Below are 26,491 nucleotides of genomic sequence, written 5' to 3' on the forward strand. Positions count from 1 at the left end.
GTCTCAGTATAACAGTATAACTTTTTGGACAATTAAAGGATTTTCTCAAACTACTAATTGAAATGTGTCTGTTTAAGTAAAAATCCAAGGTAGATTTTTTCTTTAAGGAGTGGAAAATTAAAAGATTTAAGACACTGTAGTTGATCTTTAAGTTAGGATTTGAATGAATTGGTTATAATAGCATAAATTAATTCTTCAAATTAACTATATCTAAAAGATTTTGAATCATTTTTATTTTATGTATTATAGTTTAGGACTTTTGAAGTTCTCTTTTTAATAAAAGGTAATAATTTTGGGTTACAATCTAAGTCGCATGCAAAATGATACCATATGTTTATCCATGAAGGACTATGCATAGATGTTTTAGGATTGTAATTTGCTAATTGAAATATTTTATTAGTGTTAATTACATCTTAATGTAGGTTGAAATCAGGAAGGCTCCATCTTCCCAGGCTTTTAGGATAAATTAATTTTCTATACCCTATTTATTGATTTTGGGAACCATATAAACTTAGCAAGTTTGGTATATATGTTACCAAAAACTTTTGGTTAACTGTTAGATTAGTTGAATTAAACTGAAGTAAACATTTCAGAAATAAATTCATCTTCATGATAGCTACCTTAGAAAGTAGAGAGAGAGAGAGATAGTCTATCCCAATTTATAACATCATATTCAATATTTGACAACATTTTGGCCAAGCTATTTTTAAAAAGCGAGTTATGGTTGTGATACCCATGTACTTAGGAGAGGTATTAATTTTGATTGAAGAGTCAGGAATAATATAAAGCAAACTGTAATTAGAATTTACAGAAAAAAATGGAGGATTTGATTTAATTTATTTGATAGAGAATTTAGAGTACATGTCAACAGTATGGAGAATGTAAGTGAATCCATACTAGGCAGTGTAAAGTACAAATTAAGATCTACAAAAGCAGTAAAGGGTACTGAAATCCTACAATCCTTTGGAATTAAGTGATACGTATTTGGATTAACATTAAGAACAGAGGTTCCATATAGATATTAAATAGGTATGGTGAAAGAGGGCAACCTTGTCTTGTAACATTTATTAACTTAATTGGAGATGAGAAAATCTTATTTATAAATAGAGGAGTATATGCATTTGAATAAAGTATTCTTATAAAATTAAAAAAAGTAGAAGGAAAACTGAAGTGCAGAAGAACCGCAAATAGAAAATGTAAATTTAACCTGTCAAATACATTTGAGGCATTCAATGATAATAAAAACATCGATGAATTACAATGTTTGGATAGCATAATTAGTGTATCTAATGTTAATGCATGATCACAAGTTTGTCTGGCTTGTAAGAAGCTGATTGAAAAGGAGACATTATTTGCGGAAAGATCAGTTTTAACATGTTTGCTATAATTAGAGCAAAGATCTTAATAGCAATATTAATAAGTGATATCAGTCTGTAATTTGCAGGACCTCTGAGATCCTGATTTATTTAGGCATGAAAATTTACAGTTATTCATATGCAAATCTGATATACCTCTCCTACATATATAATTAAAAACATATAGTAATTTTTTAGAAACTAGCTGGACAAAAACTTTATAGAAATCAGCTATTAAACCATCTGGGTCTAGAACTTTACTGTATTTGAGGTTTTTAATAATATCTAAGATTTCTGGTTGATCAAAGGGTGCAGTGATCTTATCTTATTGGGTCTTATTGAGTTTTGGAAAAGATAAATTACTTAAGAAACTTTCTAAATTTTGGTTAGAAAAATTTAGGTTATGGTCCTCATATAGCTTAGTATAAATCTGCACAAAAGTTTCCATGATTTCTTCTCGAAATTTATAACATTTATTCTGATATATAATCTTAGTTATCAAGGGTGGAAGTTATATATGTTTATTGTTCTTGCTAAGAATTTAGAAGGCTTTTGGGCCCATTCTGAGTATCTTGCCAAGGTTTTCTTTTCATAAAATAATTGTTTAATATTTAACCTACAAAGATTTTTTGGGAGATCAGCAATACATTTCACAGTTTTGTCAGTTTGTAAATCTTGATCCAGACTGATTTCCACTTTTAATTTAGCTTCATTAAAATTATATATTTTTTATAATAAGTAGATTTACTTATAAATATACCTCTAATTTGGGACTTAAGCGCTGTCCATCAAATGTATAGCAGGATATTTTAATCTGATTTATTCTGAAGAAAATTTTCTTATAAATAAGAAATTCCCTTGTTTACATCTTCTTTCTGGAGTAAACTAGGATTTAATGTCCAATTATTAACTCCATTTCTATTCTGAAAAAAAGTTGGACGTATTATATCTATCTTATCTACCTATCTATTCGTCCATCTAGTTCACTGATGACAGATGGACATTAGCTAAAACCAGTACATGTGGGCATATGCATGTACATGGGCATGTGTAAGCTTTTGGATGCTTCACTGAGACATGTGTGATTGTGGGTCTGTAGATCAAATTGTGAAAGCTACTCCTTGGTTGACTGTAGTGTAATAGACTGCATGAACCAGCAATACACTTTTAGTAATTTTTCACCTTTTTTCCCACTGTATTACAAATGTAGAGTGGATTATATAAGTATGTCAATATGGTGTAGGAGGCCAAATATATCACCGATAGTGCAGGGGGGCTTACCCCTCTACAAAAAAAATAATTTTTGTGTGCTTTTGTGAATTTTTTGAGTTACCAAGCAAATTTTCAAAAAAGGAGTAGCCCATGTTGTTGTGGCTCATGATACTTCCTATATTTTAGTGTGACAATCTTTTAAGTTATATTTTGCTCTTACTGGTATGTGGGCAGGAAAGAGGCAGACATGCTGAGTTTACTCATGGCGCTTGTAACAGTCGTATTATGAAAATACTTTATACTAGTCAGTGCAAATGAACTAGACAAGTAAAGCTGCCTTTCAAACATTGAAATAGTCTTCAGTATGGACTTCTGCTGTTCCTCACAAACTGCACACTTACAGAATCTGAGTGATTAATCTCTAGGATGATTCATGAGGTAAATATTCAAATACTTTACTATTCTGGAAACTAAAATGATTGGGCAATAATTCTTGTTATGCACAGCGAGTTTTACATGTACAATTTTATTATAGTTTTCAAAAATATACACAAATCCTTTGAACTTTTTATAGAAAGAGCACACATTTATCTTGGGGAAGAATAGCACATAGGTAAGTAGAAGGCTAGCTGCACTTGCAATTGTATTGTTTCAGTCCTAGAAAAGAAGTAAATGTCAAAGTGCTGAGACATAATTGTATTCAAGAAAGGGAATTTAAATGCAGGAATTGGAAACTGTAATTGAAAACAACTGTGGATATAATAATTCCATAAAATGATACCTGCCTGTGCCCTAATTTACTACAATTTTCTCCCCTTACCAAGTTTAGTTTCATCACTTTCTGCATCACTTAAATCATAATTCTTTCCCAGCATGAGGATATCCATTTCATATCAAAGTGTTTTTTTCAAATCAGTGGGACAGAATCAGAATAATTTATCTTCTTTGGTTACACTTTTATTCACTCATTCTCAAGGTTCATACAGACAAACTCCTCAATCCAATCTGAGCTAATCTAAAAGATTCCATTATATTCCATTATGGGTGCTCCATTATGGGCCCCCCCCCCCCCATTGTCTTGCACTTACAGAACATACGCAACATTCCACCTTTCACCTGACCAAGTGATATGAATTGCAGTTCCTGCATTAACATCATTAGCTGGCACTAGATTGTGGTCAGCCAACCTTTCTACCACCACTTTCCATTTTCCACTTATCTAAGGTGTCTGTTCTTATGTTTTTAATATTTGTTTTAGCTTCTTATTTACTAATTGTTCCTGATTTTCCTGTCAGCTATTCTATTGATACCTGGTGCATCAATGCTAGGAAAATTTAGATTTAGATGAATGCTTGTTCAGGGCAAACACTGCTACAAGTTTGTCTACATGAAAGGAAATTCTATTATTTTGCAACCTGTCTTTCCATACCTAAAAGGGAAAAATCTCTAGGAAGGTAATAGCTTTCTTCCTTTCACCAGACCATGATTAAGACCATTGGTTACATGAACTGGCACTAGATTCAAAGGTTACAGTCTGTATTTAGGATGTTGTTTATGGTGTTATTTTGGTTATGACATCAATATGTTGTCAAATATAATTAATATATGGTTGCAGAGGCAACTGTTTGTCTTCATTGGCTCAGCTATTGAGGACAACCTTAATCTATGCCAACAGGAGTGTAGTACTAAAGCCTTGCAGGTACTGCTAAAGTAGTCAGATGGGAGCAGTGGATGACTGCACACATGGCTGGAGGCAGTACAGCATCACAATACTCCTCAGTGCATCCCAGGACAATAAAAAGCTCCCTGCCCAGATTCATTACAAAGTGGTATATGGGGCAATGAAACAAAGAAATATAGTATAGTAGTGATGATGATGACAGAAGCTGTGTAGCATGGCTAGCAGAGGCTGGATGACAATTGAGTTAGCTGTTCTTTTCGAAGATCAATTGTATAGCTAAATTTCTCTAGAGAATTATTAAATGAGACACCTGCAATTGATAAAGGGCATTTGTAGCAAATATCTGGGAATCAGCACAGGCAGTTAATCAGCTTATGTGGGGTGTAAACCATTCACTAAGTGGAAGGTTAAAAAAAACTGCAAGGAGAAAGCAGAAGAATATGATTTTATTTAGAAAAAAATGAGGTAAAAAAGCTACAAAATGGTCAAAAAGAACTAGCAAGAACACAGAGAGGGTATTAGGAGAACAGGATAGACACAGATAAGAACAGAACAAAGATGGGCAAATTATTTGTTAGAATTAGGTCTATGAGGACAGATGAAGCCAGTGTTGAGAAGTTTTAGCAAGAAGCAATGCAGAGCAGGAGACACCAGAGTCAATGTGACAGGCAAAGAAGGAGGTGAGGAAGGAATACCCATCAAACTACAGGCCAATTTCTTTGTGTAATAGTAATGCTAAAATAATGGCCAGGTTATACTCTTCCAGGCTGAATGTCCTGTTATCAAGGTAACTGAGAACATCACAAGTGCACCTCATAGAAGGCTAGTAGTAGTGTACATATCACTGAAAACTAGTGTTGGTGAATTTTATCAATTAGTGTGAGATAAAAAGATATATGGAGAAGAGGTAGTAATTATGGATAAACAAAATGCTATTGGCTCTGTTAAACTGGGATTTTATGATGGAAACCTTAAACTAAGTTTTCAAGGAAGTTAGGGCTATATAGAGCACTAGATCTATATATAAAATGCCAAAAGCATGAATTAAGGTAAATAGGGGTTTAACTGTGAAAAGTAATTTTAGGCAGAAAAACTAGAGATGGATGTCCATTATCTCCCAGTATATTAATTTCAGTTAAGGAAAGGTTGTGTCAAAGAATAAATAGACTAATAAGCAGCTCGGAGGATATAAATGAAAAATGACTGCTATTAACTTATTTGCCGATCATTTTATGCACCTTTTGGATGATGTATGAGAGATATTACCTCAGGTGTCAGTTACCTCAGGTCTTGACTGTCAAAGCTTGCAACTCTAATAAACTTGTTATCTGCAGTAGTTCTATAGCTATCAAAAGCCTTTGACATGGTTTCTCACAGTAAGCTCCTCAGTCAACTTTCCACTGTGTGGCTATTATCTCCATCTATTCAGTGATTCTCCAGCTACCTTGACAACAGGCAACAAGCTATACAATAGCAAGGATTCATCTCTGCATAACTTCACACGTCCGCAGGAGTCCCACAAGGATCCATCCTTGGCCCTCTACTGTTCAATATTTGTATTAATAAGCTACATTCATCTTCTTATGAAGACACCTTGATTCAATATATACCTCCAAGAAATCATTCAACAAGCTTTCATCTCCATTGAAACCTGGCTTACAACTGCACATCTCCTACTCAAAAGCTCCAACCCCCAAAAAACAAGCTCCTCTTTTTTATACCAAAATCTCAAACTCCTAACAAAGCATCTTTCAAAATCTGTTCAGCAAATGGCACTGACATCAAGTTAGACCACCATACCAAACTCTTAAGAGTCATAATAAATGACAATTTTAAATTTTACCTCCGCATCCAAAGCAATATCAAGAAAATCCATCAAAAACTAGGCATGCTATACAGAAACAAACATTTTTCTGTGCATACCCACAAAAACTACTCTAGACTAAACATACCTTCTGCCCTTCCTACTCTAATTGCCTGCAAAAATAAAGCTAACTTTCAAGATGCCAAAAGCACAGATATGGGGTAAAAATAGCCACATAGGTGAAAGATATCAATAAAGCCTTATTTCATTATGTTAAAAATTTCAAAAACAATACTCAACACTGTGTAGAGCTAATAGTAAATGTTATCACATACTAAGTCCCAGAGGACACAACAGATCTACTAGCAGATAAATTTACCTTAAACATCACCCCGTCTCCCCCCCTCTGTATTCTCAGATCACATGCCAATACCAACAACTACACCCTCCTCAAACCTCAATGCTCTATCTATGGACAAGAACACAATGTTTATGAGGCCAGATAACATACCAGACAACCTAGTGGTCAGCCTGAAGCAAGGCTTTTCTGATCCCCTGAATGGAGGACAGCAACAGTCATTCACTTAAATGAACTTGGGGCTTCAAAGAAAATGGACTCTGGTAATTATAAATGCATAAGTCTGACCCTTGTCATCTATAAAGCTATAGAAAGGATCTTTATGGAATTAATAAATAAGGATATAGGTAATCAACAGATCCAACCCGGTTTTGAATTGTCAAGTACTGGTCTTGCCTAAGTAACCTGGCCACCTTTATTGAAAAATTACTGCAGCAAAGGATTAGAGCAAAACTCCACACTGCATATCTAGTCATTGTAAAGGTATTCAATGCCATCCCACACTCAGATATTGTGGTTAAATTATCCCAACTAAATGCCAGTCTATGTGTAGCTTGGATAGAAAACTGGCTCACAAAGAGAACCAAGGAAGTTAGACTGGATAGCCCTATGTCCTCTATAAAATCTGCCACTAACAATGTATTATGGGATTCAGTCCTTGGGCCACTCCTTTTTGAAATTTACTTCTTGGAGGCCAAAGGGTTTGTAGCTGACCAAGTTTGCCAATGACTGCATACTTCTTACCACCTTAACCTCCTCAGAGTACATTCAAAATGCTCCAAGAGGGCCTAACCCAAATATACTGCCAGTGTCAAAACCATGGACTAAATTTAAATGCCAAAAAGTATCTAATCGTATCCTTCAGTAGGCGTGACTCCACCTGTAATTATCACAGTGATGACATACATCTGAAATCTGATCCTATAGTCAGAGATCTGGGAATCTATATTGGCGACAAACTGTGCTTTGATCACCACATACCCACTGTTGTAAGAAAGTCCTTTTTTCATTGTATGCTTATATGTAACTGTGAAGACTGATAGAGAAGGGTGAAGGCTGCCAGCCTAGTCAAATAGAATTTGGTACAAAATTCTGGCATCTGTAAATATAAATATAAAACACAGGCTTGTGTCTTAAATGTAAAGAAATGCTGTTTCAACAATGTGGCAACATTGCCATCTGCTGTAAGGAAAACTAAGCCAAGCATTTCAAATGTTCTTTGAAACTAAAATTATGCTTTGCATGTCCTTTGAAGTTAAATTTGGAGTTGATGAGTCTGGAGTAAGCTTCCTGCCTATTGTTTTAAGGCTAAAGTTAATGACCAGAATTTACATGTGGAATGTCATTTATTGTTCTAAGTGTAAAATAATGTAAATGCAGTTAAAGTGTAGCCTGGAAAGTCCAGAAAGGGTGAAAAAGATGATGTAATGTTTATCAGAAATGGAGTTTCAATTTAAACAGTGAAAACCAGAGATTGTTTAGCATTTTTGTCTTGATAATCAACTCAGCACAGACTTGCTCTAAGTAAGTAAGTTGTCTTAGAAGTATGTTTTCTTGTAGAAATAGCTAGGACTATAACGATTAGACTAAGTGTTTTTCTGTTATGTCAGAACTGTAGTACTGAATTATTTTAAGTTTCTGTGTGATCTCTGAACTCTTGAATGGCACTGTGGTGTAGTAGTACTGTCTTGTGTTTTTAGTATGTATTATTAAATATTTTAAAAACCTTTTACCTGTGTCTGCTTTGTGTAGAGATAAGTGAAGCTCTAGAGTACATTGCATATTTATAGAGTTTATTGTACAAGGCCACCCTAATAAGCCTTGACTGATTAGTCACATTTACCAATTGGATAATAATAGTGCACAGTAATAATTGGACACCCTTTTAAGGACTTTTGGGTAGCTGATAATTATTAGTTGGTGGTGGCAATAATTACTACCATATAGTGTGGGTAAAGGGGCACAGCTGGAGAATCTGTGTCAGCCTTTCCCAGGAGTGTCTGTGAATTTGTATAAATACTTATCTCAAAGTGTGTGTGTGTCAGCTACTTGGGCAGGGACACGATGCACTGGTTGGACAGAGAGGGTACTGGAGGTTAGCTTGCCAGCTAAGCTGAGATCTGGACCCTATAGCTGGAAGTCTTATTGGGGACCTGGAGAGCAAGGAAGCAACCAGCCCCAGACTGACTGTGATCTCTGTGTGCACTTAAGGGAAATTGTACTTTACTGTGTGTATTTGTTATCCTTTCCTCTTATATGAGAAGCCTCTCTGGTGTTAGTGATGTGGGATTGAGGCTCCTTGATTGCTGGGCCAGGGCGCGGGTGTATAGAACTTCAACAGACCAGTTTTGTCAGATTTTTACACATTTCAAGTTGAATGATATCATAAACATCCCCTCAATGGATTTCAATCTCTTTTGCAAAATAAATAGAAAATGTTAGCAGGACTGGTATGTATTATAGAGAATATAGTTTCTATGGAACCCACTTTCACTTCACATAAATCAAACTACTCTTCTTACTCTATTTAAAAATAATTCAGATGAATGGATTGGCAAATTCAGTACCCCCTTCCCAATTTAGCACCCTTGTCCCTCATGAAGAGAGAAAATATGTAAATATCCCAACATATCCTTGTCTGGCCTGTATCTTAAGTTATTTGTATTCAACATATAAGTGTTAAAAACTACTATGGGAATTTAAGGCTAGGCTTAAGATCTGCACAGATTAATAGCCTAGAAAATACCTATAAACAAATGAAGCTATGAAAATATCATCTTGGGATTACAGTGGTCAAACCTTCTGATGGCCAATAAGCTGCTATTCTGAAAACACTAATATATTCATATTAAGGACACCCAAGACTGCTGCTATTTGAAATGTGTGTTGACTCTGTTTGCTTGCTTGGCTATAATACAAACACGTGTCTTATCACATCTACACCAAAGCTCTGAAGGAAAGTGTGCAACACTCAAGAGTAAGCATTTTTTTCAGCTCACGATACCTTGTGTGTGAAAATCTATTTGTGTTAGGCTAGATGCAATATATTTAGTCAGTGCAAAAAAATAGTCATATAACCTCCTGCTCCCTTCAGAATGCAATAGAATGGAGTGGTCAGTAACATTAAATGGCCTCACAAATATCATCCCCAACTTATACTTATATGGCCGGCTGAGTGGTATGTATGTTATGATTTTTAGCTCAGAGCACCAGGGTAAAGGTTTAGACTTGATTTGTATGTACTACGTGTGACGTTTGAATCTTCTTTCTGTGTCTATGTTGTTTTCTTTCTCTAGATATTCTATTTCCATTTTCCTCTGTACAATGTAAAAGCATGCTGTGCACTGGGTACTTTAAACTGCCCATATGTGTTACATTTATCCTTGCTCTTGATATTTGGGTCATGGCTGCCAATCTCCAGCACTGCACTGGTTTCACTTCTATGGTTGAAATAATTACATTAAATTAAAACAGTATAAAGTGCAGCTGCTACACTGCAGTTAGGACTTTGTTTTCAAGTCATTCTGTTGTGGTTGTTTGCTCTGTAGCTAATAATCCTGATGACTTTATACCATGTGAACAGCACATCTCATTAGTTTCATAAAATGTATGCTTATTGCATAATTCAGCTCCTAGCAAAAGAGTACCATTTACATTTCTTGAGTACTGTACCTTAAATGTCTGATAATAAACTTAAGTTTTGTTCTATCTTATAGGTTGCATAGACTATTAATGTTTACTTTATTCCAATGTGCAGATCCTTACTTTTAATGAAAATATGGTTGCTCTCTCCAGTTGTTTTTTATTCTGGTACCCCTCTGCTTCTGTCTATTTCCTCTTTCATTGACTTTTTTGTGTCACCTTTCAAATATTCTATTTTTTATGAACTACCCTTGCTTCGTGTAATCCCATATCCTCTCACCAGTTCCTCTCCTCTACAGATTTATCATCTTCAGAGTTTGTAGCCTAAATGAAGCATGATGATTCTGTTAATTATGTTGCACTATTATAAAATAAGCTTTATTCATTCATGGCAAGCAGCAGTCCTATTTTGTTCTATTTCTTTGAATTCAAACATTTCTCAAACATAACTTTTATTCATTCATATGTTTTATCCTGTATGCAATTAATGCATTTATTCTAGTATGTTGCAGCATATATCAGAGTATTAGTTGTTCATATAACGCTTCCCACCCCTATCATTATTTTCATACTTGGAGGAAATTACTAAAAATGGGATTTGATTAATTGGTCAGTACTTTGAACTGGTGAACAGAAATAACCAAGTTAATAAATTAACATTCAGTATTAAGTAGGTGTTAGTGTACACAGGTGGGTTTGTGAAACAATAGCATGGTGTGACACAAGGTTAATGCTACACTGTGCAAATAAGAATTGCAGGCAGTGCAATTAGATGCCATCAATGAGCCCACTCATTTCCAAAATAAAATTGTCTGAATGAACTAAACAGGCATCATAAACAATTAAATATTACAGAGAGAAATTATCCAGCCTTCAAAGGCAAAAATAAATAAAATATGCAAACACCTTCATAACCACATATTTCCACTACTAGGAGATATATAGCAAAGCAGAATGGCATATGTAAACAAGGCACAGGAATAAACATTGGAAGATAAAGGATATGGGATGCCAGAAGACAGTGCCTGAGATAAACACTACAGCAAGAAGTGCACAACAGCAAGCTGCAGTAGGTGAAATGGACAGCAAATGGTCAATAGAAAAGCAGGAGTGGCCATCTATTAACTAGCAAAACATTGGTAGGCAAGAGAAGTGTAGTCTGGCAAAGAAATTGGGAGGTCATATAGAATCACACACTCATAGCAATAATATCAAATGTTAAGAAGGCTAGCACCAATACAGGCTCATTGGAGCAGGCCCATGTGCTAGTTTAGATGTATAGCTGCATGCAAAGATAGGATAGGGGATATTCTTGATGCTGCCAAGGTTTATGTATCACTAGACATGTGTAGCAGTGTTGCATCTGCTAGAGGATGGCAAACAGTATGCCAATATAGTATTATAGTACAAAAGATGCCAGCAGTGCAGATCCCATTTTATTAACCACAATGCCTTCAACATGTATTCCATATTGTTGGTGACAAATATAGGCAGATATACATATGTAGATGAACACACTGTGGAATACACCCTGCAAAGACCCCATAAAGAGAGAATCCCTTGCTGTAGGGGATAGCGCATAAGACACCACATCACATGAAGAGTACAGAGTAGCAATATATGTATATAGTGCATATGCCCTAAAGCACATATAGCTGGCATACCTCTCAACTGCACAGATGTTCACAGAATGTCTAGATTTTTGCCTCATATGTTTGGTCCATTTTTCATAAAATTGTGGTTTTCTGGCAAATTAATGGCAAATCATTAAATATTCATGTTTGAAAATAATGACAGACATTCTGTCAAATGTGTATATTTGTAAGAGCAATATTTAAAAATTGTCCCTATTGTTGGGCCTTTGTCCCACTTTTATTTACGGCTTTGTTCAGATTTCTTGCTCTAAGAGGTTGTGAGGTATGACAGCTGGATAACAGATGACAGACAAAAACATGTATGCCACATGTACCATACAGGAGGGTGGCAAATCGAGAAAACAGGTGGTGATCACACAAGAGGAGCAATAAAGTGGTGAAACGCTAGTGCTAGAAGAGGAACGTAGCAGTGTAAATGGGACCATAAATAGGGGTTATGGAAAGGACAGTGAAAAAAGCTGTCTGTTATGGACAATAATAGATAACACAAATAATGTATGTGGTTAGAGAACAAGTTATAAATGCTGATGCCAACAGCAGGGTGTCAGGCTCACCATTTATTCTTTGTGGTTAATTTTTTCTCTGCGAATATGGCACTCTCTTATTAATCATTGCCAGATAAGGACTGCTACCTGTGCTGTAAACACACTGGTCTATATGAATCTTCATTATGTGGGTGTATGGGCAGATTAGGAAGAATCTTAACATTTACCAAATGTATGACAGTGTATTTTGTACATGCAAAAGATCGTCAGCTCATTCTCCCAGCAATACAAGATGTCACTTGCTGCTAGAGGACTACCTCTTAGCACAAGAATTCTGGACAAAGGCAGAAATAATGGATGGATAAAGGTCCAAAATTAGGGACATATTTTAAATGTTGATCTTAGAAGCTAATAAATTTGCTAGAATAGCAAGTTTTGCATTAGCATGTATTTTTCTAAAGGATATAAAGTCTAAGCTCAATGTCTGTCTTTATTTAATGCCTTTAACCATCAAAAATTTGCAAAAAACTACAAATTATGTGAGTAACAGACCAAACATATGAGGCAAAAAATCTGGACAGTCTGTGAAATTCTGGACAATTTAGAAGACTGTTACCAGTGTTCTACAAATGTATTCACTTAATAGTTCTACAGTGGAGGGACCTCTCATTCTGCCGATTTGATTTCCACCAGAGTCATAGTATCATGCTGAAGTTCTTAGAAACATCTGCCCAGCACTCATGAAATCCTTAATGCAAGTAAAATGTTGTTTGTCAATATCTTATCACCATGTGGGACTCAACATATTGGCATCCAAAAGGGTAAGGAATACATACAGAAGGCATGTCTTCACACTAACAGCAGCAAATATGAGAATACAAAATAGAAGGCACTACAGCTGCAAAGAGCAAATACATGTCATATTTGCCATTTCATTTACATTTTCCTCTATCTCTACCATTTCTGTATAAGAAAATATGAAGTATGTCTGTTGATGTGCCATACAGCACCTCCACAACATGAGCAGGCACAGACATCTTCAATCACTATTCTTTGAGGATCTCCAAACAGCATAAAGTAGCATGCGGATATAAAATGAAGTAAAACCAAAAAGGGACACACACCTTGGTAATCACAGAATGTCAATTGCTGTATTAAAACAAGTAAACAGCAAACCAACCAAGTTCAGTTCACAGAGTACTTTACAGTTTTCTATATTGAAGCAGTAAAAGAGCTATTGGTTGGAGCAGATCTACTTCAGTAGATCAAATGTACACAAAACTAAAATTTACTTTACCAAGATGAGAAGATCATAATGTAAAAATCAAGAACATTTAGAATTTCGAAACTGGTAAAAACAAAAAAAATCATCTGCGCATATCAGGCACCACTAGCAGCATGTGAATGGAGATTGGAATGTATTAACAGAAACACCTGCTACATTTAAGCACTGCATTTAACATAAATATGTACCTTTTTGAATGTCTTAGAATGAAGATTGTGGTACAGTGAGGGTCAGTAAGTTTACCCTTTTTTCCACTGTAGTGTGATCTCAGAGTTAGTATATATAATTTGCAGGGGGTGTGGGGGTGCAGGAGGGCTTGCCCCACTACAAAAGCATTAAAAATGGTACATTTTATGTTAAATTCAGTGCTTAAATGGAGCAGGTTTTCTGCCAATACACTGCAATCTCCATTTGCCTGCTGCTAGTGGTGTCTGACATGCGCAGTTGCTTTTTTGTTTTTACCTGTTTCAAAACTGTAAATGTTCATGATTTTCAAATTGTGATCTTCTCATCTCATTAAAATAAATGTTGGTTTTGTGTACATTTGATCTACTGAAGTATATCTGCTGGAGCACAATTTTGCTCCTTATTTTTGCTCTACAATTTTCTAAGTGTTCCGTAGTCACAAGTTACATTTGAGATGTAGATTTATTTGTCTTTGCTAAGTGGATTGATCCTGTGGACATGACATCCCTTGTCAGGGGTGGATGGGGGTGTTTATTAGTAAGCAGGGGATGTGTCTCATCACAATTGATGAAGCAGTTGGTGAAGCAGTCTTTGCCCCCCCATGCAAATATGTTGAATGGTTCCTTTCCTTTCCCAATCTATAATTGATCAAAGATGGTCAATAACTCTGCACTTGATTAGATGATCATGCTTTACCAAGGGAGTGCTGACAGTATGTAAATTGGCTTAGGACCACACAAGCCAGCCAGTGTGGGCTGTATCTCTAATGTTGCCCGGTCAGGGACTGTTCGGTATGCTGAGGCCTCAGAGATATATATGCAACTGTCTTTTTGAATTAAATTATCTGATGTTGGTGTTGATGGTGATGTTTTTAGTTATGTATAAAGGTATATTTGGCAAATAAACTAGTTGCATTGATTCCTCTCTGTTTATTGTAGTTTGTAAAATGGGAAGAGGGGTCTGAGGACAATGCACTTTCAGTACTATTAATATTTTTAAACAATACTGTTGCATTTCTGGGAAAGGAACTGTTATGCTTTTCATGAATGGAAGCTTATTATTTATGCATTTATGATATTATCCTTCAAGAATTGTATCCTGATTGATCCACCAGTTTATTGGCATTTTGTATTATCTCTGTTTAAACATATTTTGTCATTGTTTTACTTGAAGAACAACTCTGTTTGATATCCTGTTGGGTTATTTATTTTTAATAAAGTAGTCCATACATCATTACTGTCCTACTTTTGATTCAGCCACTCTTTATGAAGTCCTAACCTATCCAGAAAAGCATACGGTTTGCTGTTGTACTTTAATCATATATCTGTAGATTAGTTATGAAGCAACAGATATTAATATCTATTTTTTGCTGGTCCATCCTTTGTTGACTGCATTAGTTCCACTAGACTAGTGGCCTCTTTTCAATGGAGAATAAAAGTGGTATTATACGACAAGGGGATATATGGTCAAGGCATCAGAGAATGTCTCCTAGTCTTTTAAATAGGTGTCATGGAATCTTTTACATGCACATATATGATTACCAACTTAAGCAGATGTGGTTTTGGTAAACATGTCATCCAAAGTATGGCACACTCAGGAAATAGTATCCCCAAATTTTGCACTGCAGTGTCAGCAATTTGAAAATGGATCTAGCCACCATGATGCAGTGTAGTGCAGGATACACAACTTCACTGTAAACTGTAAAATTATAGATGGGAAAGTGAATACAAAGGTTCTGCTATGCAAGAAAATCAAAAATTTCCACCTTTGCTCCATCAATATGGATAGCTGGTGGACATTATCTGCCCCACCTACAAGGACATTGTTATTGAAAATGGGATGGTCAGTACAAAATAAATATGCTGAAATGAATAGCAGGATTATATTCTCTATATAAATTTGAGATGCCAGAAATAATGGTAATAAAGTGCAGTATGAACTGAACTATGACTGCTCATTTTAATATGCATACTAGTTGTCCTGAGGGTTGATACCAAACAAGCTGCCAAAGCATGTCCAGGTAGTTAGGATCAAGTGATTTCAGTGATGTTGACCTTGTTCACAGTCTCAGAAAATGCTGTGCTACAAGTTAGATTCCCAGCTGTCACTCACAAACCACATGATACAAAGCTAAGGAGATAACAACCAAGCAGTTGACCCCTCAGCTAGATACACCAGAGACATAGTCTTCATTTCTGAACAAATGGGTTGTCAGCTACATAGATCAGTGACTGTTATTAGCATTCATTAATGACTTACAGTAAATGCAATATTGTAGCTATATATAGTCTTGTGATGAAGTTACCACAAAATGTTACCACCTAGTAATGCCCTTTGGAATTGTTCATTTAATACAATTGTTACAGAACTTAAATGACATTCATTAAGGTTATGCATCTCTTTGCATTACGTGACAACATATGTTGCATGGATATGCTTTCTATTGCCAAGTACTAAAGATACTGATTGATATCTTTGCATGACATTAATATCCAATGCATCACTTGTGGAATCTGCTTAATCTGCCACTGTCTAAATGCAGTAAGTTTCATAATAAGGCTTAGTGATACCTAATACAGTGCTATATGCTATAAATATATCAGAATCTGTCACATTGCTTGCCATTGTGTTTTGATGGGAAAATTGGAAATGTTTTAAATGCTGCATTAATTTATTGGTTTTCTGGAAGTTTTTTTTTTTGTGCCTGAATAAAATTTTTTGTTGAAACATGAATCTGCTATTTTCTAAAAAATAAATAAATACTTGTGTGTATTTTTGAGTGAATGAGAGCACTGCTTTGAGAAAAACAGAGACGTTATATCATACTTCCAGTAACCATGCAAGGAGAAAGCACTGTACACTACACCTACAAACCCCTTCCATCCTTCTGTCCTTCCTTCCTTTTTATGGTACTCACTCCTTTTTTGATAAAAACATGTACTTGTGTTACAAAGGAGCAGCACATGTAAATTCAACAACTGCATATGTTTACTAAAATGTTAATGCCATAATGAATCAAACTGAAAGTCCTTGATCTGCCCTATTATTTTCTACTCATAAAACCATTCTAGTTCATGTACGCACACAAGGGTTTTGCATTAGGATTCACAATTTAGTTGAAAAGGACATTGTTTTTAGAAAGCATTTCACTGTGAGTTAATATCATCACATCTGATAGGGTTTTTGGAAAGTGCAGCAGTCTGGATTTATAGCCATCAGCTTATTTAATAAGAACTACTAACGTTTTGCATGTAGTGTCCTAAAGCTTTTTTATGTTACACAAAAGCATAGAATAAAAAGAAAAAAGAAGGGTCAAAGGTTACTGCATCATGTTATAACTGTACTTTTTGTAAGTAGATTCATTTATCTAATGAATTTATACATCGTCTTACATTTAATAAATTTATATTACATACTTATGCAACTTGTAATACCCAGGATGTGGTTTATCTAGCTAAATGTGTATCCTGCAACTCATTTTATGTAGGAAAAACAAATAATAATGTAAAAGATAGGATTGCCTCACACATGTCAGATATCCATAGGAACATCGATACAAATGCTTTAGTTAAACATGTAATGAAGAATGATAAGCATCATAGTTTTAAATTTTGAGTATTGGAACACATAGTATTAGGAAAAAGAGGTGGTGATTTAAATAATAAGACTGAAATTGAAGAATATAAGTGGATTAATTATCTTAGAGCTAATTATCCACCATGTTTAAATAGCATGAACAGTAACAAACCTTTATTAAAAGAAAAACAATCTTATGTAGTATAATGCTTTTATTATATTATATATGTTTGTATGTATTTTAGTATCTCCCTTCTTTTTTCCCATTTCCCCCTCTTTCCCTTTTCCCCTCTTACTTTTTAGATGTGATTTTATACATGTGTTCAACTGCGTTGTTTTTACTGGCTGGCTTTTGATATTTATAATGAGTTACAGCTTATTGTTTTTTTAATTAATTAACACTGAAGGATAGTCTGTTGACTTGAAATCTTTTTTCAATAAATTAGACGGCTTGGGCCTTTGTATTTTTCTTTTGTTGGATTTTGTTTCTACCTTTGGTCCAGTTGGCTGTTAGATTTTTGGTTTTCTACTTTGGACTTAATACTTGTTCTACACACGTCTTTTTGGTTCATATTTAGCCAGACATATATTGTGACATGGTGAATATGCAAGCTATTGGGACTGCCACTTCTTTGATATGTACATTAACAGTGAATGAAAACCCGTTTATGAATTTATTTTCTCATTCTAATAGCGGGTATAAAGTTCCATCTCATAATTCTGCAGATAAGGATGTCAAGAAATAATTGCATGAAATGGAAAACCATATGCAAACATATAAAAGACTTTAGCTGCAAAGACTTAATTTTGTGTCTTATTTAGAAACTGGTATCATACCTAGAGGCTTGAGGATAACTAAGATGTCTACATATGGCAATAGATATCCTGAGTTATTAAAAAAAATGGCAAAAACTTAAAGTTGAGTTCCCATTATACGAAACTCATGAGTGACTTCTTTCTTCCTATTGAGAACAAACTGTTTAGTAAAATAAAACAGATGGAATAGGAGTTTGCTAATTCAACTGATTTTAATTTAGCTACCAGTGAATACCAACAAATGCGGGAGAGAATTGAGTGCTTTGAGATTCAGCTAGTTACAGCTAAGAAAAATACATTTATTCATGATTTAAATGATTTCAAGACTGGAATAATATTTCACTGGCCCCAAACCCCTGTTTCTAATGAAAGTGCCACAAGTATTCCATTTAGTAGTGTGGCAATAACACAATCTGCTAATTTAAAAATCAATTCACTTTCTATTCTCACTAATGCAGAAAATGTGGTAGTCCCTAGTTGCATGAATAGCCAATCTGCTTGTGTGGGAACTTTAGCAGCTTATTTAGATGCCTTCTCTTCCTTTTCCACATTAATGGCTGAACAAGCATCAAGCACAAATGCTACCAATGCTGCTGTTATCATTGCTGAGCCAAATAATGAACCAGCTAATGATGGAATGAATGAGATGTTACAACAAAGGAAAGAGCATTCTACTGATGCTGTAGTTCATCCCAAAATGGATATTTTACTTTCAACTCCTCTAACTGCTCAATGAGTGCTACAACTCCAGCTTCCATTATAAATCACAGTTTCAGTCAGATCCAGGAGCAACATGAGAGAAGGAAGCAGAAGCAGAAGGAAAACAAATGAAAGAGTGATGACACAGACTCAGATGGGGATCAGAACCTTCACAAAGGTAGGACCAATGACTTGGAGTCAAGTATTGACAACAAAAAACTGAATATTATTGGAAGTACTACTCTAAACCTATCTAGTGTGAATCTAACTGATATTGAATTACAGTTATTAGACAAAAGTCTTACCTATATTCCAGCTAATGATAGAAATTTAAATGATGCACTGTCTGAGCTTAGGTTTTTTTGTTCCTAATTTAGATCTAAGAACTATGTATAAGGATAGTGATACAGCATATAGGCTACAATTAACAAGCACCAGTACCTTTATTCCTAAGAGTACACCTTGTACCAAAGCATTTAAATGTGTGAGAATGATTTGTATCAGATGTTTTTAATGAGACAGTAAAAGATATTTTAATTTAAAGGATGAAGACAGGTATACTTTAAATGATTTGATAAGTAGGAATGATATAATTATAAAGCAGGCTGATAAAGGATGGAAGATGGTAGTGATGAATGTTGAAGATTATAACGATTGTATGATGAGACTATTAGGAGAAGAAAATACCTTCAAAGGGATAAATAAATTACAGGTGAATTTTTATATATATATATATATATATATATATATATATATATATATATATATATATATATATATGTGTGTGTGTATGTGTGTGTATAAAATTAAAGCCTTTTGTATGACCTCCTAATGGAGTTCTCAATTACACCCAACTTTTATAATTACCTGTATTTAGCCCACGTAGTTATTCCAATCATTTATGGTCTCGCTAAAATTCATAAAAGTATTGCAGCTCCACCCATGAGACATATTGTATCTGGAAACAGATGGATTACTACTGATTTATCTAAATATTTAAAGAAAGAGCTGTGTGATATATTTAAATATAGTAGAAGTTTCATAAAGGATTCAAATAGTTTTTTGGTGTCATTATGTAATTGGTCAGAAAAGAATAGTGTTACTAGACTAATTTTAGTTACTTTAGACATCAAGTCATTATTTACAGTTATAGATGTAGGAGTACAGTTTTTTATAGAATTTTTAAACTCTCATAGTGACTTTTCTATGGATAAGATCAACATGTTACATTCTATACTGTTCTCTCCAATAATGTATTTATGTTTGGAGATATATACTACCATCAGCTGCTAAGGGTAGCTATGGGTACCCCAGTAGCTAATATTTATGTTAACATAATATTTGCTTATTGGGAAGAACAGTTTGTTTATGAATATGATCATTTTTGTAATATAAATTTAACCTTATATAAAACATTTCTGAATGATATATATATATATATATATATATATATTTTTTGTGGAAGGGGACCATAGAAGAACTGCAAGCTTTTTTTTCATACCTACAAGGAAAAATTAAGTTTTTTATCCATTGACTTGTCCTTTTCAGACAATAATATTATTTTTTTTGGATGTGACTATCACCTATAATGATTATTCTTTTGACACAAGTATATATATATAGAAAAAAATGTACAGACAACAATATGTGCATGCAAGAAGCATGCATCTGAAATATACATATAAGCATGTTACAAAAAGTCAACTTCTGAGGGGGAGCAGGATAAATACTGCTAGTGAAGGTTTTGAGAAAGAAATAGGTGTTATTACTACAGACTTTAAGCTCAGAGGGTATAGCCCAGAGTTAACAGAATGTAATATATTAGCTGTTAAGACTGAAAGAGAAAAAAGTGCTAAACCATATTAACATAGAAATGGCTTAGAGGTTGACACTGTTCATAAAGAAAGTGATTGGTCTGCCAAATATGTCACAAGTACAATAGAAGTACACCACAGATAAAAACCATTATACAGAAGAATTGGACCATACTTAAGTCTGTGAGTGAGATAAGTAAAATCACTGGTGATCGTCCACTCTTTACATTTAAAAGAGATAGGAATTTAAAGCAATATTTATGCCACAAAGATCTACATTTAGGAAAGAATAAGAATAAGAAAAAAGAAGGATCAAAGGCTAGTGTACCATGCTATCATTGTACTTTTTGTAAGTATATTAATTTATCCAATGAATTTATACATCCTCTTACATCTCAGAAATTTATACTACATACTTATAACTTTGAAGTCTTGAACCCAGGACCCTGTGCATTACAATCACAGCAACGTACCTCTACACCATCAGAGCTGTGTGAGTTGTAATACCCTGGATGTGGTTTATCTAGCTAACTGTGTATCCTGTGACTCATTTTATGTAGAAAAAAACAAATACAAAATTAAAAGATAGGATTGCCTCACACATGTCAGATATCCACAGGAACAGGAACATCAATATAAATGCTTTAGTTAAACATGTATTGAAGAATGATAAGCATCATAGATTTAGTATTGGAACACATAGTATTAGGAAAAAGAGGTGGTGATTTAAATAATAAGACAGAAATTAAAGAATATAAGTGGATTAATTATCTTAGTGCTGATTATCCACCTCGTTTAAATAGCATGAACAGTAACAAACCTTTTTTAAAAGAAAAACAGTCTTATGTAGTATAGTGATTTTATTATATTATATATTTATTGTATGTTTTTTACTGCCTCCTTTCTTTTTTTCCCATTCCCCTTCTTCCCTCCCCATTTCCCTTTTCCTCTCCTACTTTTAAGATGTGATTTTATACATATGATTGACGGTGTGGTTTTTACTGGCTGGCTTTTGATATTTATAATGAGCTACAGCTTGTCTGTTTTTTAAATTAACACTTAAGAAGAGTCCATTGACTTGAAAGCTTTGTTCAATAAATTAGATGATTTGGGCCTTTGGCTCACAAGAGATGCAGCTATGGTCTCCTTCCTAGTTTTAATATGCAATTAAAAGCAGAACACAAGTAAAACACAGTAGAAAAAAAACAAATCACAGTATACAAAATAAAAGAAGACAATAAGTTAATACAAAATACAAGAAAGCAAAAGCAAAATAACCTTTCCTTCACAGCAAGTTGAGGCAGAGACTGGGTGAGCTTTTTGGAATGACGTATTCAAAAAACTGCATTACAGTTTTATATCATTGTAAAAAAAATCTTTAGACAAGATTCTCTTTCCAGACAGACAGGTACAAACCATTCCTTGGAAACATATGCGAGTCCATCATTAAACCTGGATGATCAATGACTTCCATTCTATTAAGGATACACTCTTTCTGATAAGTGTTCTTTTTTCACCATCCTTTGCTTCTTGCAGTTGAACATGTGCCACCTCAGGACATGTCCTAGTCTCCAGGGTCTAGAAGGCTGCACCTACTCCCCCAGATTAACTCCCACCCATGCATGGGGCTGGAGAGAAGATTGAGGCATTTGAGGCAGCATCATATTGCTTCTAAGGATTGTTTTTATAGTGACCTACTTTCCCCTTCCCTTTTACATACACTCATATATCCACAGTGAGCTGTGCAATGTAACATACTAGTGAATCAGCTTGCCTTTATTGCAACTCAGCCAATGCCCCTGTTGCCCTGTGAACAGCACCCACAGCATATTTCCAGCCTCAACAATGGAACAACTGAGGGGCACATCCAAGCACTACACCACCCCCACATGGGTGCGACTATCCTCATGCCTCAAACAAGTGAGGCACTGATCAGACCTAGGTTTCTCGGGACATAGAGCTTTATCTCTTTGCACCATGGCACTGTCTTGTTACATAAGAGTTAGCAAAGTAATCTTAATATTTTGATCAAAAAGTTACATTTTCTATAAGTAATGTGAGAGTAAATTGTTAAGATTCTTTTAGATGATAATGTTATCCAACAATTGCACAACTCTCCATCAAAATCAAGTTGGCTTTTGGAAACAATATAATTTGCCTTGAATATACTATAATTTTGTCATATTCCTACACTTAGATACTTATTTTTTCAAGGGCAAGAGTTATGTCATGCATCCTTGCACCACTAAGGGTCATAACAATTCTGTTCAAATGATTGTTTAAACATGAGTTCTTATAACTGAGTCTCCAATCAAGAATATATCTTTACTTCAAGATGAGGCACTCTCGTTAGCGCTTATTTTGCAACTAATTTTATCTAGGTTCATGAAACTGGATTCAGACCAAATGAATGTCTCATTCCCTACTAAATTCAAAATGTTTTCTTAAGTAGGTTGAGGACAATCATTCCTCTCTGTCTCTTTTTTCTTCTTTGCCGTCATATATGTTTAAAATAAATGATAATCACTCTCATCATCTTTGCACTGCTTTGTGTCTATTATTAAATACTGTGCTGGTATTTCCATTGTTTTATATCAAGCAGTGTTTGAGCAGTGCATGTTACAGGCAAAGAAGATAAAAGTAATTTTGGCTCAGTCTACAGTGTAACAAGCATTCATATACCAACTTCCTATTGTGTTTACCTTTTCCAGCTCAGTCCTGATGTATAGTTGCTTCCCCTGTTGTGAGTCTCACCTCAAGGCTTGCTGTTACATTTTATTTATAGGGCATCTATCACAGGCTATACAATAATATGATTTTACCTTCTCTTTAAAATGTTATATCCCTCCACATGAATGACAGCTGCACTAAATCAGTTTTTAGTACGGCTTCTGACATACCAGTACTGTTTTAAAGAACTTGCTATTATTTTAGCTGTTGATAATAAATGATAATTCTAACAATGAGTAAAGGGATTAAAGAGCACATGTTTCATATCAATAAACAATGTCTTACATGACAAAACTAACAGTTAATGTCCAAAATAATTCACACTTTGGAAATCAGTCTACCTATAATTTTGTAAACTTAGCTACACACTGGCAATTCCAAAAGAAGAATTTCTTGATTACATCTTATTCAAAATGGAAATCTTCGGTGATGTAGCTTATGGTGTTCTGAGTTGTATAAGTCCTGTATCATCTGCCCTGAAGTTTGGATTAGGTATACATTGACATAACACTCATGTTTCGTCCTTGGCTTTGGACATGGTATCCTATTTAGAGTCCACCAGCTATGATGCCATTGCTGGGAGATCCACCTTTATGACATCTACAAAACTGCAGGCATTATACAGGGGTAATGTTTCTATGCCTGTAGTACTATGGCTCACATACAGGTGTCTCCCTACTGTTTGACAGCATGAAAATGTATGCACTATGCTATGTGTGTGTGTGTGTGTGTGTGTGTGTGTGTGTGTGTGTGTGTGTGTGTGTGTGTGTGTGTGTGTGTGTGTGTGTGTGTGTGTGTGCATAATGTACTGTAGGTTGGTTTCAGAATGCATGGAATGCTTGTGAGTCATATTCTTCATTCCTGGCACAGTGAGACATGTTTAGAGGAGGACATATGATGGAGCTACACTAATATTTCTGTGTAAATACCTGCCCCATTGTGGGAAGGTGTGCTGCCTACAGGAATCAGTGTAATGCAGACCTCATGGTAGAGGTGTCTGCACAAAACAACCATCACCACTTAGAATCAGAACTTAAATGTTTACTTGATAATTTTCTAGATTAGATTTTAAACCACCCTTATTTTATTTTACATTTGTTAACCGGGAAATGTTCAGCAGAGGCCCGGGGAGAAAAGCTCCAATAGCATGTCAAAAAAATTACACAAGAATATCATACAGAGATATAGGTTCCATAGAAACATAAGTTATGTCTAGATTAACAATTCCTTCAGTAAAGTCAACATACAGCATTCTAGTAGTAGGGCTTATATAGAATATAAAATATACACACAAAAAACATGTTTGTCTTCCTAAATTATGAGTACTCTCAATAATTTGTTTCAGAAATAACCAGTGATTATTAAGGTTTACAGTGAAAGGAATTAGGGGACCTTTAGTAGAATCCTTGAACAAGGTATTGGTGAAAATTAATCTGGGGGTAGCATGACAAAGCCAATTATTTGAGAAGTGGGTTCTCAGGAGTTTCTTAAATTGAATAGTGGAGGTAGTGGAGGTTATTTGGCTAGGTAGTGAGTTCCAGATTTTGGCAATAGTGCAGGCAAAGAGAGATTTGCCAGCATCATTTTTGTGTCTGATAATGCTTATTAGGTTCTGAGAACTAGATTGTAAGGCTTTGGTAGGGATGTGGGGGTTAATTATATTTTGAAGTGCAGGGGGTTTCTGGAAGGTAGAAGAGATTATGCACTATTGTGAGTTGATTAAACAGAAGTAGTTGAGGTACCTTGAGCCAATTGAGTTGGTTAAGGGATTTGTATGAGGTTTCAGTAGAGAACTTGGCTATTTTGTTATAACAAGATTCCATTTTGTTCAGATCACTCTGGTGGAGATTAGTAAGGACAGGAGAGGCATAGAGAAGTATGGATAAAAGACAAGTTCTTGCAATAGTAGCTTTGGTTTGTTTATTTATTTATTTTATTTTACATTTGTTGACCAGGTTAGTCTGGCTGGGCATGAACCCTTTTTCAGTAGAGTCCCAGGGAGAAAAGCTCGAATAGAGTACAAAAATAAGTATAGAGATTATACAGCATGGAGTAACAAATAAAGTAAGCAATAAAAATATATAAACCAACTATTTACAGTAATTACATTACAATCACAGCAGTGATAAAAAAAACAGCTTTTTACAGTTTAGTTATAAAATGTTTGTTCCTATAAAAAAGTCCAAGTTTTGTATTAGCTTTCGTAATGGTTTGTGCTATATGGAGGTCAAATTTGCGGTTATTGTCTATTTCGACACCTAACAGTTTAGTATGTGCAGTTGGAGTGATTTGAATGTTATCTTTGAAGTGAATGGTGAAAGTGTTGTTGAGGGGGGGGGGGGGGCATGACCTGGGCCAAAAATAATTAATTTAGTTTTTTGAGGTTAAGAATAAGTTTGATGTTTGTGAACCATGTTTTGGCTAGAGTAAAAGTATTTTGGGTGAGGATTTGCAGTTCCTTTAATGTAGGGGTGGCACTTATAAGGGTGGTATCATCTGCATACTGTACTACTGATGCTGTGAGTGAGGAGGAATTGATTTGGTTGGTGAATAGTGAAAACAATAGTGGGCCAAGGATGGATCCTTGAGGGACACCTATGGATACTGGTAGCAGGGGAGACAGATGGTCATGCCATAGGACTGCCTGCTGTTGACCAGATAAGTAGCTAGTAAACCATGATATAGTGGAGGGGCTGAGGCTTAGGGTAGATAAAGTTTGGAGAAGTATGTTATGGTCTACCATGTCAAAGGCTTTAGATAAGTCTAAGAAAATGGAAGATACAAATAGTCCCTTGGTTCTATTGTCGTTAACTATATCTGTAAAGGATAGTAATGCTGTGGTGGTGCTTTGGGATGGTCTAAAGCCATGCTGGGTTTGGAGATTAAATTGCTTTGTAAGAGGTACTGAAGTAGATGGGAATGTACAACTCTCTCTAATATCTTGGATAGATGTGAGAGTATTGCGATTGGGCAGTAGTTGGTGAGTTCTAAGGAACCCCCCCCCTTTTGTGCAGTGAAATAATGTGTGATGTTTTCCACAGGGTGGGGACTTTGAATTTTGCAAGTGACCTGTTTATGAGGATGGACAGAGGATAGGCTATGGCATCTGCTGCTATCTGAAGGAATTCGGCTAGTAGGGTGTCAGCAGCTAGTATGATTGGTTTGAGTTTCTTAAGGAGCTTTGAAATAATTT

This window comes from Protopterus annectens, chromosome 3.part1 (assembly GCF_019279795.1).
Source record: "Protopterus annectens isolate FY-2018-M chromosome 3.part1, PAN1.0, whole genome shotgun sequence".
In the NCBI taxonomy this organism is placed as follows: domain Eukaryota; kingdom Metazoa; phylum Chordata; order Ceratodontiformes; family Protopteridae; genus Protopterus; species Protopterus annectens.